Source organism: Lepidochelys olivacea, assembly GCF_965140295.1.
Source record: "Lepidochelys olivacea isolate rLepOli2 genome assembly, chromosome: 3".
Taxonomy (NCBI): domain Eukaryota; kingdom Metazoa; phylum Chordata; order Testudines; family Cheloniidae; genus Lepidochelys; species Lepidochelys olivacea.
The window spans coordinates 96,729,643-96,744,408 of NC_140413.1; positions in this window are offsets into that span (position 1 = coordinate 96,729,643).

A 14,766-nucleotide genomic window follows, 5' to 3' on the forward strand; every position below is an offset into this window, starting at 1 on the left:
CTGAACCATGCTGGCACTATCAGGATGACCTTTGCCCTGTCCTGCTTGATCTTCATGAGGACCCTGGGCAGAAATGGCAGTGGAGGGAAGGCGTACATGAGATCCCCCAACCACGGAAGGAGAAAGGCATCAAACAGGACTCCTCTGTCCAAGCCCCCAATCGAGCAGAAGACGTGGGCCTTCCTGTTCTACCTGGATGCGAACAGGTCCACCCGGGGAGTGTCCACCTGTGGAAGATGGAGCTGACCACCTGAAGGGACCACTCGTGGAGAGATGAGAGCGTCCTGAGGAGGTGATCTGCCAAAGCATTCTTGGACCCAGGAAGGTGAGTGGCTACAAGATGGATATTGTACTGTAGACAGGAGTCCCAGAGCCAGAGGGCTTCCTGGCAAAAGGCCTAAGACTTGGCCCTGCCTTGCCTGTTGATACAGAAGACCATCACCATGTTGTCCATCAGGACCTGCACCACCCTGTCTTATATGAGAAGTAGAAAAGCCTTGCAGGCCAGGCAAACCGCTCTGAGTTCCCTAAAGTTGATATGCAGGGAACAATAGAGGCTAGACCAACATCCTTGAGTGTTGAGGTCACTAAGGTGGGCTCCCCAGCTCAGGTCCAAGGCGCCTGAGACGAGGGTCACCGAAGAGGTTGGGGCCACGAAGGGACTCCTTCCAACACCGATGCAGGATCTTGCCACCAAACCAGGGATCCCAGTACATTGTTCGGAATCCTGATCACCCAGTCCATGCTGTACCGGTTGGGGACATAGACCAATGCCAGCCATGCCTGGAGAGGTCTGAGGCGGAGTCATGCATGCCGGACCACATAAGTATATGCTACCATGTGGCCCAGCAGTCTCAGGCATGAGTGGGCGGTGGTGAGCGAGTGGACCCACAGGCCCGCGATGAGGTCCACCATGGCCTGAAACTGAGTTTCGGGGAGGAAGGCCCTGGCCAGAGTGGAGTCGAGGACCACTCCGATGAAACCTCTGTGTTGCACTGGGGTTAAGGTTGACTTTGTCTCATTTATTATCAACCCCAGGTCGTGACAAGTGCAACATACCAAGCCAAGATGCCTCTGCACCTGATCCAGTGATCGGCCCCATATCAACCAGTCGTTGAGGTACGGGTAGATTTTGACTCCCCGACGTCTCAGGTAGGCATCCACTGGTGCTATACCCTTTGTGAATACCCTCAGGGCCGACGAGAGGCCAAAGGGCATTGCTTTTAACTGGAAATGGTGCCCTCCCAACATAAAGCAGAGGACACGCCAGTGCCCCAGAAAGATGGAAATATGCTTCCTTCAAGTCAAGGGCAGCGTACCAGTCTCCTGGATCCAGGGAGGGAACAATGGAGGACAGGGAGACCATGTGGAACTTCAATTTCTGGAGGGACTTGTTCAGGCGACGCAGGTCTAGGATAGGCCGATGCAGCCAGGGAAGGCTGGGAGTAATAGACCAGCAACACCAGCACCCCCACACTGATTCCAGTACTGCCACTGGGGAGGGGCCATGGGCCTTGCTGCGCCAGGACCATGGCAGGTGCTGCCTCAGACTCCCGCATCAGGGGGAATCGCCTCGCCTCAGTGACGGGCTGAAGTCGTGGGCTGACCCCGACCACTGCCCCTCTGGTGATCATGGTGGAGCCATGAGGCCTGAGTCTGCCTACTGACTGTCACAGGTGAGTGACAAGGCGATGGGGAGTAGCGCCACTTGCCAGAGGAGCAGTACAGAGGTGAGTGCGACTGACGCTGTGATCCCGAACGAGCCCTCCAGGACAGGGACCAATGACAAGGAGACCTCCTGGGAGGGGCTGTTTGGCGCCTATGCCTAGGCAACTGATGGCCAGACGGTCATTGGTACTGGTGACATGGCGAGTGTCTCCATGATTCCGGCTTCCCACTTCTGGAAGGTGGGGATCTTGATGGAGATATAGGCTGTCTGTCCGGTGAGCTGGGGCGCAGCACTGGGTCCCAAGGTCGCAGTGAGAAGGACTTGCGTCTGCGATCCAGCAACCTGGGGTGTTCTGCCAGATCATGCTGCAGCAACCTGGTGGCCTTCCCCTTTAGTGCAGCCAGAAGAGCCATATTGGTGACCTGGCGCAACATTTGCGGAGTCGGTCAGCCTTGCTCCTTAGCCACCGAGACCGCTTCGGGCACTGCGGCCTCCTTCACATGCTGTGGTCCTCTGCCTGGGGCAGGGGACGGGTCTCTGGCAGGGCTGATGGGTCCAACCTTTGCAGTACCCCTGTGACTCCCTGTAGCAGGCGCATGGCCTGACAAAGGTCCTTTGCCCAGAGCACCTCCCTCCATCAGTGCTGAGGGGCTTCTTTTCTTAAGAACCGGTGAGACAGAGGGGTGCCTGGCTGAGTCCGCTGCCAGCGGTGCCGCTGCAAGCCAAGGCCAAAGTACTGGGAGTGGGTACCACGGTGGAGGGTTCCGATGCTGGACAAAGAAAGCAGCCTCCATCAGTAATGCCCTCAAGCGGATATCCCGCTCTTTCCGAGTCTGTGAGCAAAAGTTCTTACAGACACGGCACCTGTCCTTGCGATGGCCTTCCCCCAGACACTTAAGACAGCTCTCATGCAGATCGCTGATCAGCATCAGCCAGCTGCATGATGCACGTGGCTTAAAGTCAGGGTAGCAGGGCATGCCCCACTCGGGGCAAAATCCCAACTGGGAACTCTCTGGTTGACTAATACTAATAATGAACTATAGAGAAAATATGTACACCACCACCACAAAATCAAGGGGTAAACTGCTACTGTTCCTGCAAAGCAAGACAAGGTACTCCAGCCATCAGAGGCGGTAAGAAGGAACTGAGAAGGGTGCAGGGCCGGTGGTGCCCGATATACCACCACATGGGAGAGCCTCTCCAGGGGGTGCCACAGCCGGCCCTATGGGTACCACTAAGGCAGAAATCTCAACAACTGTGCATGTGGGTGCCCACACAACTAAAATGGAATTGACATGAGCAAGCACTCAAAGAAGAACACCACTTGCTACATTCCACTTGCATGAATCTGTAGTTTTGTTAAATAAATTGGTCCCCCATCAAATTGAATGAAACAAACAATACACCTCCTTCTCTAGTAGTAACCGAAGCGGATCAATGAGCTGGTGCTTTCTCCTAGAGGCTCTATGTTGTGTTCCAGAACCTAAGCTCTTATATAAAAAAAGATAAGCCTCTAGCCTTAATGGTTGCAAAGATATCCTTCAAAATGTAAAGACGTAAATTAGCGCAGTAATGTCTGCTTGAAAGAATATTTTTAGGAGGTCTGAATTGCCCCATCTATGGCTAGGGGGTGATAGCTCTGATGCCTAATGATGCTAATCTAAACAAATTTTGTTAATTATTTCATTGTTAAACAAAGAACTCAAGAAAGAAAAGTAGTATGATAATCAAAGGGTTTTACTTTGATCAAAATAAATAAAACTAATTATGCAATACAATAAAGTACTTAGAGACAAGGTAGATGAGGTAATATCTTTTATTGGATCAACTTTTGTTGGTGAGAGAGCCAAGCTTTCTGAAGAAGAGTTCTGTATAAGCTTGAAAGCTTGGCTCTCCCACCAACAAAAGTTGGCTGAATCAAAGATATTATCTCACCCACTTTGTCTCTCTAATATTCTGGACCTGCACGGCTACAACAACACTACATGCAACAGATACATGACTGATATACAACGTTGTACGTCACCTTAGTCTCCCTCACAGTTTTTCCTACATCAAAAATACACCAGTCTTGTATTTTTACATCTACAATTCAAGCTGATAAGATACAAGAACAAGACATACCTAAAAGTGAAGATGAACAGCACTGTGTTTAGTGCACACATGAGCTACAATTACTGAACAGATAAAGGAAGGCTTCTTATCTTTTACTTTGGAAGCCTGAATATGCTATGAAACTCAAGAGTTTAAGTACCATACTAGGAACAATCTAGAGAGCAAGAAACACTCCCACACAGTGCCAGAATTATCATTCTGTCACAGTCTTACCTGGACTGGGTCTGAGACAGAAGACTTTGCAAGCCTGGGAGTGCCAGATGTGCAATCAATATTTTTGACTGGAAGCAGTTTCAACTACAACATTAAAACTGATACTCTTTTCAGTTACCTTTTTTAAAATATAAAATATTGAAGATTACTAACCATCATTCCCTTCGAGCGGGCTGACTTTTTTTTTTGAGCAAGAAGTGTTTATTAAAAGACCTTTTCTAAACAAAAAAAATCATGAAAAACAATTGACATTTTCCAATTTTTTTCTCTCTCATAAAATTTTTTTTTATTACTGACTTTTTTAAAATGTTAATTTTGATCAACATTTTGATAAAATTTCCAATTAAAAATGCCACTTAAAAATACCAGGGGTGAGAAGCAGTATTTCCTGCTGTCCAAAAAGAACTAACTATCCTCACATTAAAATAACTGTAGAAGAGTCTCTGTAGAGTCCTGAAGTTAGGAGCCAGATTCATAGCTGTTGTAATCAATGTAGTTCCACTCAAGTCAATGAAACTCTTCCAATTTACACCAATTGATAATCTGCCTGTCATGAATTGTGTAGCAAGTGTCCTCACTTTCTCTGCTCACCCCCAAAAAATACCATTTGCAATTACTGGTCAGCCAAACATTTTCAGCAAAACAGGGATCTGCGTATTGTAGAATCACTTATGCAAATATCTTTGTCCCAGCTAACAATATGTTTAACACTGAAGAATTTTAAAGTTTGATGATATGCTACCATGTGTGAAAGCAACTCATTTTTATTAAGTAATATACACAGGATCTGGAAATGCATCATCTGAGCTTTTAAAACATGTTTTTCAACAAAGATCTTGACTTTTAGGATGGGGGTGAGCAGGAGTGTCTTTTTAGGTTCTATGATTCTGACTGACTAACTTTTTTCCCTTCAGTTCCCAAGCTATTTCCAGTTTCACAGTATTTTTTTTCAATCCCCCCTGCTTCTTTTCTAACACCCCCTCACTAGAATGTAAGATCCATGGAGTCAGATTCTGTTCTCTTCTTTCCAGCAATACAAAGGAGCAGATTTTTTTCTATACTTTATCAGAATTAATTCTATCCTCTTAAAAGTTCAGCTAAAAAAACGGCAGTATAATTAGCATACTGTGGAAACACTAAGATGGTCTACATTTTTATTACTCACTATATACAGCAATCAAGGTGGGCATGGAACCTACAATCAAAGCCTCAATCCTGCAAGTACTTATCCACATGATTAACTAAGCAGATAAGTAGTTCCATTGAACTACAGGACAACCTCTGTGAATAAAATTAAGCATGTGTTTAAGTGTTTGCCAGATTGGGCCTAAAAACCCAATCCTGCAACCTTTACTCACTCACATGTTGTCCTTTCTTAGATGATATTTTAAAATTATGAAAGGCCATCTCTTAAATAGAAACTGAATTAATTTTTAAAAGGGAGAGAGAATGTCCACAATCTGAATGAAAGCCAAGAATGTCATATATAGTCCCCTAAAAAGAAAAAAAAAGTCTTATTGAAGAAATTTGTTTTTAATGGTAAATGCCTAATCTTTATGGAATCCCCGAGTTGAAGGCTAATTTCACTCTTATAGTTAAACAAATATATAAATTATAATGTTAGCTTGGAGTCCTCACCCTTGTATCAGGGTGAAACAAAACCACAAACACCTCCAGGAGAGAATAAGATTTTAAAATGAGGGGCACTGTGCTTTGACATTTGCTCTTGAGGACCCACAGGAAGAGCACAGTATTACTAAGCAGAACAGCACATTCCAGTAAACTGCTTTGTAATTTAAAGTTGCATATCTATGCTTGTAATGTTAGTAACATGCAATTGTAGAAAGTAGGGATGACACCAGACCAGTGTGGGAAGGAGGGAAAGTAACCTCCAAAAGGTAGGATTGTTTGGCTAATTGAAAGACTGTTGAGAAGTAAATTGTGCCCACACTCATTTTTTATGAATGCAGGTAATTTAAACCTGTGACATCTTTAGATGAAACTCACTAGGCTTCCTGTTAGACTTGGCACTCAAGGTTGCTATTGTGCACAAATTTACAAGAGAAGCAAATTCCGTAGAGGCAGCAAGCAGTCCTTGCTTGTCGTTTTCAGTATACGCCTTAAGACCTGTGATTAGGTCTTCTCTTTCCAATGCACAAATCCTTTCCCTATGAAAATTCTTGTAAGGTTTCCAGAACCAATCTACTGACACAGTTTGCTCCACTGATACTCAATAGGACAGTCTCATAGCTTAGCGTGCAACATCTCCTAATTAAACTACCAAAAGCTGAAAGCCATTTGCTGTAAAGGAACAGTGCCTACTGCACTCATTATGATCCAAAGTAGACATCCTGACATTAGAGTTTGCTATTTTCTCCATAGCACTACTGCTGATATCAGTCCCACTAGGACGAGGACTTAAAAGACCTGTCTGAGAGAGATGACAGAGGGAAGCACTAGAGATTACTTCCATCATCAATCTAGTCAGTCTAACACTATCATCTGGAATTTTTTTAAGCATGATGGATTCTTTAATTAACTTCAAAAAGTGTATCTGTTTCTCAGGTATGTAAACATAGCAGGGCAAGAGTCTTCATGGTTTTGCTTGGGGAATTGTCAAAACATCAATTAGGAACAGGGAGGTTTGTTTAATGAATTCCCAATTTGACAATAGGAAAAAATATACTCTAAACAGTTTTTCTTCCCTGAATGATCACACCAAGCAGCTTTTCCACACTTAATCAACAATATACATTTTTGGAAATTGATGGAATTCCATTCAGGTTGGTGGCTGTGATTCAAACCAAATATGCACTGGCTTCTCCCAATATATTTCAGGACTTAGTGAGCCTCAGGAGTGAAAAGTTTGCACAGAGTTGGGTTACAGTGACTCCCAAGATGCAATGCAGCCCTGCTGATTGGCTCCAAAAGTGGATTTGCACTGCTTAAGGTGGAAGCATTGCCAGGGCAGATGGAGGATGAGCTGATTCAGCACACTTCATGGCAGTCTCCATCTGCAGGACTCCTACAGAGCACTGGACGTAGTTTCAAAGCTGCCCCGGTCTAGTGGAAACGCTAGGGAGGACAGTGGTGTAAACATGATTTGGTCTTCTCGCAGGGGTGAAGTTGCCTGCAGTATAGGAATGTAAATGCTGTTTAAAAAGTGAACAGTTTAAATGATTAAAAAATATTTTGTTTAAACAGCTAACCAATTAAGCAGCCACTGTGGCCAGCCAGCCCGGAGGTTAACAGTTAAGGCGGGTTAACTGGTAAAACTAATGCTTACCGGTTAACATTTTACATCCCTACTTCAGTAGCAAAGAAAGTGCAATTTGTAACCTGCTGCAAATTGGGGGGGGGGGGGGAGGTCAAGCCCTGTGATTTTGATGGAACTGCAGCAGGTTCTATGGCTCAATGTGTTCATTACTAAAACATGAGTAGGAGTTGTCCTTGTTGCTGGAGGGGCTTTGTGATTAGGCTTCTTAAATTGATAAACTGCTCAATGATCATTCTATAATAAAATCTCTGTATGATCACAACAAACATTTTGAGACAATTAACCAAAGGATCCGGGGTTTTGACAGAGGAGTATGATGTGTGTGCGCACATTCATGTTTTTATTCATTAAACATTTTAATTCATGTTTTTAATGCAAATACAGCCATTAGACTATTAGGCATATACTTCCACTACTATCCTCAACATGATGTTTTCTAGCCTCATTCATTTTTAGGTCTGTGGTTTCAATGAAGGAAGTGCCATTTCTTATTGTTGTTTTACCATGCCCAAAAGTATGCTAGCCACTTTGTGGAACCAATAAAAAGAGTCATGGGGTGAAATCCTGGCTCAACTGAAGTTAATGGCCAAACTCCTACGGACTTCAATAGGGCTGGCATTCATTCATAGTCCCTGTTCCTAAGCATCTGTAATCTAATTTTAGATGACGGGATAAGTGAGAGTAACAAATAGTAGGTAAAAGATGGGGAAAGGAATCAATCATAGAATCATAGAATATCAGGGTTGGAAGGGACCCCAGAAGGTCATCTAGTCCAACCCCCTGCTCAAAGCAGGACCAATTCCCAGTTAAATCATCCCAGCCAGGGCTTTGTCAAGCCTGACCTTAAAAACCTCTAAGGAAGGAGATTCTACCACCTCCCTAGGTAACGCATTCCAGTGTTTCACCACCCTCTTAGTGAAAAAGTTTTTCCTAATATCCAATCTAAACCTCCCCCACTGCAACTTGAGACCATTACTCCTCGTTCTGTCATCTGCTACCATTGAGAACAGTCTAGAGCCATCCTCTAGACTGGAACCCCCTTTCAGGTAGTTGAAAGCAGCTATCAAATCCCTCCTCATTCTTCTCTTCTGCAGGCTAAACAATCCCAGCTCCCTCAGCCTCTCCTCATAACTCATGTGTTCCAGACCCCTAATCATTTTTGTTGCCCTTCGCTGGACTCTCTCCAATTTATCCACATCCTTCTTGTAGTGTGGGGCCCAAAACTGGACACAGTACTCCAGATGAGGCCTCACCAATGTCGAATAGAGGGGAACGATCACGTCCCTCGATCTGCTCGCTATGCCCCTACTTATACATCCCAAAATGCCATTGGCCTTCTTGGCAACAAGGGCACACTGCTGACTCATATCCAGCTTCTCGTCCACTGTCACCCCTAGGTCCTTTTCCGCAGAGCTGCTGCCTAGCCATTCGGTCCCTAGTCTGTAGCTGTGCATTGGGTTCTTCCATCCTAAGTGCAGGACCCTGCACTTATCCTTATTGAACCTCATCAGATTTCTTTTGGCCCAATCCTCCAATTTGTCTAGGTCCTTCTGTATCCTATCCCTCCCCTCCAGCGTATCTACCACTCCTCTCAGTTTAGTATCATCCGCAAATTTGCTGAGAGCGCAATCCACACCATCCTCCAGATCATTTATGAAGATATTGAACAAAACCAGCCCCAGGACCGACCCCTGGGGCACTCCACTTGATACCGGCTGCCAACTAGATATGGAGCCATTGATCACTACCCGTTGAGCCCGACAATCTAGCCAGCTTTCTACCCACCTTATAGTGCATTCATCCAGTCCATACTTCCTTAACTTGCTGGCAAGAATACTGTGGGAGACCGTGTCAAAAGCTTTGCTAAAGTCAAGAAAGAATGTTGAGGGTCACAGCAATAAGATCACAGGATTATTCAATTTAGGCACATGCACATATTGATTAATATGTTCAAGGTTGTTGTTGTTGTTCTGGAGCATGAACTGAGACACCACCCCTTCTGGAATCTCAGGGAAACGTTGCCGGAGGTCATGGAGTACCTGCACATCAAGTTGCTGACTACCCTGCGCCATGCCAGACTGATGTTGTTCTGGGATTCTCAAGAATGGAAGTCAATAAGCCTTCCAGTGGATACGATCTTCTGATGCTTCAGGCATTTTTCTTTAAAGAAAGAATAAATCCCCTTAATATCTTCTTAAGTCGTCATATTTCCAGGAGTGCATCTCTGCTGATTCACTTGCAGCATCGTTCATCCTGATTTTACAGAGGTGTTTCTTCTACTTTTTTTTTTCTTTATGACGACTTCACAAATATTAGTTTCAGTTACCATGCGGTGGGGGGCAGCGGCGACAGCAGCAGCATACCCGGCTTCCCCTCGCTCTCCACAGGAGAGGGGCAGGGACTGCCGGGACGCCCCCCTCTTGCTGGGTCTGGCGGGGGCGGGTCCCCCCTTTCCGCTCGTGGAGGCGGGGGGGTGGGTGGGAAACTGGTCTCTGGGCAATGCAAGCTCAGAACAGGGGGGAGGGATAGCTCAGTGGTTTGAGCATTGGCCTGCTAACCCCAGGGTTGTGAGTTCAATCCTTGAGGGGGCCATTTGGGATCTGGGGCAAAAATTGGGGATTGGTCCTGCTTTGAGCAGGGGGTTGGACTAGATGACCTCTTGAGGTCCCTTCCAACCCTGATATTCTATGATTCTATGAATAAATGAAAAAAGTGTTTAAAAAAAAAATAGTGTTAGATCCACTGGCTGTTGCCAACCTTTGTTCCACTAAGCAAAAATTTGTGTTAAGGAGCTAAATACTGTTGCATTTTATTTTCCTGATTTTAAAACGCATCTTATTGAACAGCACAATACAAAGCTATCAGAGATTGGATATTTAAGTAGCACATGCCTAAGAAAAGATAAGATTAGAATCACGATACAAACACTGTACGTTTACAGACTTAAAGGTGAGAAGAGAACGAAAAGGCATCTCAGGAAGTCTGTCAAAGGAATTTGAGTTTGACAAAATAATTCAGAGAAATGAAACAGTCACATCAAGCATAGGTCTCTGTAATAGATGAGTACATAGCTTGTACATTTTACTAGATGGCTAGATTTCTTAAACTGGCATCCATCTTTTACTTTTTTATACAGTAACTCCTCACTTAAAGTCATCCTGGTTAACGTTGTTACGTTGCTGATCAATTAGAGAACATGATCATTTAAAGTTATGCAATGCTCCCTTATAACACTGTTTGATAGCCACCTGCTTTGTCCACTGCTTGCAGGAAGAGCAGCCCGTTGGAGCTAGCTGGTGGGGGTTTGGAACCAGGGTGGACCGGCAGCCCCCCTATCAGCTCCCTGCTCCCCGAAGTTCCCTGTACAGCAGCCGCCCAGCAGGCTATCAATTGCCAGCAGTTCAGCTGTCCCTCCCCACACTGCCATGTGCTGCTCCTGCCCCTCTGCTCTGGAGCTGCTCCCTGGAGCCTTCTGCTTGCTGTGCGGGGTGGGGGGGGGGAAGAGGGGAGCTAATGTCAGGGTGTCCCCCTCCCCCCTGCTCCTGCCCCCCACTTACCCCTTCTCCATACAGAGCAGGGTGGGGATATGACAGGGCTTAGGATGGAGGGAGCTTGCTGGCCGCAGCTGCTGTCTACTTAAGCTTCCTGATCTACTTAAAAAGGCAATGTACTTAGAGTGATGTCAGCGTACTTAAAGGGGCAATGCGCATCTCTCTCTCTCACACACAGGGTGTGTGTCTGTCTGCCATGCTGTCTCCCCTCCCTCCATTCATGCTGCCTTGTGGAGTGTGAGGCTACATTAATAACGATGTGTTAACCCTTGAGGGCTCAGCCAAATGCTAGTTCATCATTTAGCAGGAAGGCATTCCCTGAGAAATATCCCACCCTCTAACTTCACCACCTCAACCAAGCATCACAATCATCATTGCTGTGTACAGTATTAAATTGTTTGTTTAAAAAAAAACTTATACTGTGTGTGTAGATATATATAATATAGTATCTACATATATAATATAGTTTGTCTGGTGAAAAAAACTTCCATGAAACTAACCCCCCCATTTACATTAATTCTTATGGGGAAATTGTATTCGCTTAACATCGTTTTGCTTAAAGTCACATTTTTCAGGAACACAACTACAACATTAAGCGAGGAGTATTACGGTATTTTAATTCTTAGTTTATTTATAATCATACAGTAAACTGGTGCAGCTCCATTGACTTCAGCAAAGCTATGCTGATTTCACACTAGCTGAGGAGCGGGACCCCAAGTGGGATCTGGGCCTATAGTTGTTAAAGTATCACACATTCCCCCTTCCATGAACAACCTCACAGTACTGAGCCATCGTATCTAATAGATCACCTAAAGCTTGAGGATGAAGACTCTGGTCAACAGCTCTCTTCCTCAAGCACAATGACACTTTCTACCAGAAGGGTAAAGTTCACCCATGTAGGTGACAGAGCTTTCTTGGGGGGCCAGTCTGAGACTGTGGAACAAATTCGTACTGGAACTAAGGACCCTCACACACTTCACCAGCTTCCATTCCACATACAAGGTACACTTCTTTGACCTTGCCTTCTCCAACATGAACAAATAGCAGTGTGTTCATTTAAAACCAAAAGCCTCTATCAAACCAAACACACACAATTCTCCCCCTAAAAGAGGGGACGAGAAAGAGAGAGAACGAACCACACATGAGAGATGTTAGTCACATTGCTTTATGCGCTGCTGGAAGGCACTCGACCTCATTATGATGCAGGTAGTTTAAGAACCTATACAGAATAAAATATATTCTGTTACTGAAGTTTACCAGATCCCAGAAAGAACAAAAACAAGCGTATCATAAGGAAACTTTCCACTGACCTCACTGGGAGCTGGACTGTGCCCTTATTTGGTTTCCTTCCCAACCGGTGAAGAGGGCAAAGACAGCAAGGTATCTTCTCCCAGGAGACTGAAAGCATCATGTCTGCCTCTCCTTCAGAGTTCTGAAGTATATTTAAAAGCTTTTAAATTAAAATTCTCCCATACAACAGTATGTCATTTCCTGCTGAGCCAGGGTAGTTACAGATCCAGGATTAGAGACTCAGCTGGTGTAAATTGGGATAGCTCTATTGAAGTCAATGGAGTTTAGCCAGGTTACATCAGTTGAAGGCCTACCCCATAATGCTGTTCCCAAGTATAAATTTCACTCCACTTCTCGATCCACCACCTCCATTCTCAAGAACCTGTATATTCTAAAAAACAGAAAATACAATAATTTGGGGCATGAACTGTCTTTCAGTATGTGTGTTTACTATGCCTAATATAATGGGGCTCAAATACATGATGACGGGCTGCAGACACTAAGTAAATATTTATTCATGTCTGAATATTGGTGACATCAAAGCAAAATTTTCAGAAGCCTTCATGATCCATTGCTAATTTTGAGTGCTCAGCAGCTGACCTTCCAATGATCTGCTGTACACCATCCATCTATCTCCTCGCTGGTCATCTGCTACTGTAATGACCCACCACCATTGCTTCTGTAATAATTTTCTCAAGGATTTTTTCCATTTCTACACCTAATGTGACCAAAGTACATAAATTTGCATCTGTTGATTTTGAACATCAGGATTTGATTCTCTCCAATAATACTTCTAACATGGGCATTCATCTTTTTTCTATCCAGGAGATACACAAGAATCTTTGCCAGCACCGCATTTCAAAAGCTTCAGTTTTCTTCTTGTCAAAAGCATTAAACTTCCCATGATTCACATCCATAAATTGCTAAGGAAAAAGTTAGGATTTTTTTACTAGTCGCATCTTCGTACATTTCAAAACGCCACAATTTGTCCACGCTTTCAGGGAGGCCATAGTTGGGCATTACCACAATACAACTAATAAATAATTATATTTGATCAAAGCAATTCCTCCATATGTTATGAGATATTAACTATGGGAATTATTTAAAGTCTGAAAGATGCAATAAATTCACTCAAGTCTCCGTCTCCTTATATATAGGATAATCTGGAGATTAGAAGGGACTCCTAGTGAGTCATTCACCATCCATTCCACTGCTTCACAAAAGCTAAATAAAATTCATATCTCCATCTGGGGTACGCTATATGGTAGGTTCTTGGGAATCAGAGATAACAATTTTATTATTACATTGTAGAACTTTACACTAACTTTTTTATACAGCTATGAGTTGAGCATCTTGAACTTCATGTGATATTATTTACTGAGCACAGTCAATGTGCTCTGCAGTGTACGCTCAGATAAGACATGATCTTTGTTTCCAGGAGCTTACAACCTAATTTAGACACTTTAAAAAAAAAAAAATCATTGCTTCATCTAGACTCTTAGAAAGCTGGCTAACTAGCTAAACACTTGCTATTGCAGCCACACCCACAGCTCTGATACTTTAGCTAGACCTCTTAAAATCATCACAGTTGCATAAATACAGATATTAGGCATCAGACAATATAAAGCTGTGCACAATTGATATTTGCCCTGTGTTTTTTCTCGACAGAGTGCTAACAAAAATATAGCCTTCCCATTTTTGTCTTGGAGCCAGGGATTGTAAGTCTGTTGAGTGCAACTCTTTCCCTTATCTAAAGCTCTCAGTGATGGTCACTTGGGAACAGATGGGCAATGCCATGTCGGTTCCCAGACAGGAAATAGTGGCCCCAGAGGGAACAAGCAAGAAGGTCTCTGCTTAAATGGATCTGACAGCTTTGCTTAGAGAAAGATGTTTATCCCTGTTTATGAACGTGTCCTTTTTCGCCTTTATAATTCCCATGGTTAGTGGGCTTTTTTTGTTTTGTTTTTAAAACACACAGTGTGTCTAACTGTCTGGGAAGGGAGAATACTAGTCACACACTTTTGAAAGCATTGGGGATGAGTGAGAAACAATTTCATTAAAACAGCTCATTTGCAAAAGGTGTGATTCCTTTCCAAAACATTTCTATTAGCCTTTTTAATGTTTAATGACCTGATCCATTTCCGACTGGAGTCAATGGGAGCCTTTCCATTGACTTCAGAGGGAGCCAGATCAAGTCCTAATTTAAACAAAGATATTTTTGTATGAACCATCAAACTGGAAAACTAAAAATGCAAAACAAAAACCACCATCACCAATTTTTCCAGTACTTGAATACAATTTTTAACTGACTGTTATTAGTTTACTAGCCTGCTCCTCCAGATTGATGATCTTTGGTTGCTTTATTTTCTTCTCTGACAGATGATGTGAATCCTCTTATCAAGTAAAAAAATTCTATGGTGGGTTTTTTTGTTTTTTTTTTTAGCTTTCAGAATTTACATTTGTAATGTCTGGTAGAAGTGAGCGAACTTTTAGCCAGAGTTTAATTTTAAAAAGGACATGCAGTATCTTTCTTGAAGATTTTCTTAATCACTTGGATTTATCCTGACTTTTAACTCTAGATAAGAAAATAAGATATCCCATCATGAGGATTTACTGTGGAGTTTTGTGCCAACCAGGAATGGCTCCCAGTA